Source organism: Rattus norvegicus, chromosome 15 (genome assembly GCF_021556685.1).
Source record: "Rattus norvegicus strain SHRSP/BbbUtx chromosome 15, alternate assembly SHRSP_T2T, whole genome shotgun sequence".
Lineage (NCBI taxonomy): Eukaryota > Metazoa > Chordata > Mammalia > Rodentia > Muridae > Rattus > Rattus norvegicus.
The window spans coordinates 105,693,508-105,696,151 of record NC_141548.1 but is presented as its reverse complement, the minus strand read 5'-3'; the positions used below and the strand labels follow the sequence as shown (position 1 = coordinate 105,696,151).

Below are 2,644 nucleotides of genomic sequence, written 5' to 3'. Positions count from 1 at the left end.
GAAGTACAGCTCAAGGTGAAAAAGAAAAATCTACCACATTAATCTCGTGATCTAGAGTGCCTTCCTCTAACCTGGTTAAAAAAAAAAGATGTAGCTGTCTTATTTTTTGATTTACGGACTAGAAAGATGGCTTAGTGGTTAAGAATGTATACTCTTCTTGCAGAGTTTGGCTTCTAGCATTCACACTGAGTATCTCACAAACACTTCTAGCTCCAGCTTTAGGGGGATCCGATATCTCTTCCTCCATGCACATCACACTCATGTGAGTGTGCACACTTACACACTTCTAAATAGACACACACACGTAGCTTAAAACTATAAAATAGATCTTTTAAAGGTAGATGTTTTTGTTGTAAATGGGATGATAGGCATCTGTCACCATGCTCAGATTTTAGTGCAGATACTGAAGACTAAACTCATGTCCTCAAGCTTGTAGATGGGCACCTTACTATGTGAGCCACCTCCCTATCCCCTCAAATCTTCATATTTCTAGAGGATAGGAAACTGTTTGCTCTGGGAAATACTTGGGAAAATATTCTACAGAGATTTTAATATAGTTTCCAAAGGTATTAGCTAGGAGCACCCCATCCAAGCTACAAACAGTAGGCTCTGTAGAGGAAGTACATGTTAGAAGAAATAAACTCCCCCTAAAACCAGCCAATCACAGCAGCTGTTGGGGGCTGTACCATATGCTCAACATTCATATGTTAAAGATTTGACTCCCAGTGCCTCAACTTAAGGCAAGGTGAGCCTTTAAAGAAGTGATTAGGTTAAAATGAGGCTACTGGGTTAAAATGGCTACAAAGACTCGCCATGTCTTTAACCCACCTTGTGGAAGGAAACTGGGATATAGAGGAAGATAGGAGAGACACAGAAAAAGGAACACATGATACAGCATAGAGAGGCTGCTAGCTACAAGTCAGAAGAAATCAAGCTGACACCTTGATGTCAGGGCATCTAGAACATAAGGAAGAGCATTTCTGTCTCTGAGCCTCTGCTGTGCCCCATTTTTTTCCAGAGCAGCCTCAGGAAACTAATAACAAGAAGCATCCCTCCTCTCCTGCCTCAGAGATGCTCACAGTCTGCAGAGGTGACTCAAAATGCATCACCGCAATACAGAACCCTTCATTTTTCCACCTAGGATGCCAGGAATCTGGGCTGGGACACACACTGATGCTTTCTTTCTTTTTTTTTTTTGAAATTTGAAGTCTTTATTGAACCAATTGCATGTTAGGTTACAAAGGTATTTCACTTTTCCAAAATGCTGTTTCTCTTTGTAGACCAATCTGGCCACAAAAGGCTACCTGGCTAAGTATTAGCCAGAAACTTCTAAATCCCAGTGTGATCTTCTTGTGGCATTTTTCCAACAAATAATGCAGACCAAATCACAAGATGGCCACCTCACTGGTCACATGGTCCTTAGGTTAATGAGCAGAGGCTGACAGGCTGTCTCCTCACTCTTCCAAGAACCGCCCAAGTGCACACTGCAGAAGGAAAGTTTGTTGTGAATACCACAGGACAGAAGGACAGGCAGCTCATAACTCCAGTGGAAAAACATATAGGAGAGCTGAGTGGCAACAGCAGGCACTGTGATAACCTGGGCTGTCAAAGTCTCTCCGTTACTCTGGCATGCAGTTGGAGATCCCATGGCTATACACTGATGCTTTCTTAGGACTAATAATAACCTCTGCTGTACTCTTTGTCCCCGTGGTTCCTTTAGACAGGATCAATTCTGGGTAAAAATTTTGAGAAGGGTGGGATGCCCCATCCCCCAACAGGGGTCCATGCCTAACCTTTGAATATGGCCTCTACAGATTCTCCCTCCCCTTTGTTGGGCATTTCAGCTAATCTCATCCCTGTTGGATCCTGGGAGCCTCTTGCTTTCCTGTCATCTGAGACTTCTGGTGGCTACCCCCAGTTCTCCATCCCCCATAGCTACACACCTCTGTTCAAAATCCTGACCCTCTGTATATCATCCCAGTCTCCTCTCATACCTGATTCTGCCCTTCTTTTTTCCCTTCCCCCTCCTCTCTTCCTCCCAAGTCCCTCCAGCCCTCTACCTCTCATGAGTATTTTGCTCCCCCTTCTAAGAAGGACTGAAGTATCCACATTTTGGTCTTCCTTCTTCTTGAGCTTCAATATAGTCTGTGAATTGTGTCTTGGGTACTCCCAGCTTTTAGGATAATATCCACTTATCAGTGAGTGCATACATTGTGTATTCTTTTGTGACTGGGTTACCTACTCGGGATGATATTTTCTAGTTCCATCCATTTGCCTAAGAATTTTAGGAAGTCATTGTTTTTAATAGCTGAGTAGTACTCCATTGTGTAGTTGTACCACATTTTCTGTATCCATTCCTCTGTTGAGGGACATCTGGGTTGTTTCCAACTTCTGGCTATTATAAATAAGGCTGCTATGAACATAGTGGAGCATGTGCTGCACCTGAGGATCGATCCCATATGCAGCCACCAAACCCAATCACTATTGCTGATGCCAAGAAGTGCTTGCTGACAGGAGTCTGATATGGATGTCTCCTGAGAGACTCTGTCAGAGTCTTCCAAATACAGATGAGGATGCTTGCAACTAGTCACCAGACTGAACACGGGAACCCCAATAGAGGAGTCTGAAGGACTGAAGAACATGA

General features: G+C 43.6%; 1 pseudogene; it reads right to left on the bottom strand.

The window, feature by feature from the left end:
* Nucleotides 1-1,554: 1,554 nt before the first annotated feature.
* Nucleotides 1,555-1,660, bottom strand: LOC120097221 (small nucleolar RNA SNORA44; annotated as a pseudogene).
* Nucleotides 1,661-2,644: the final 984 nt, after the last annotated feature.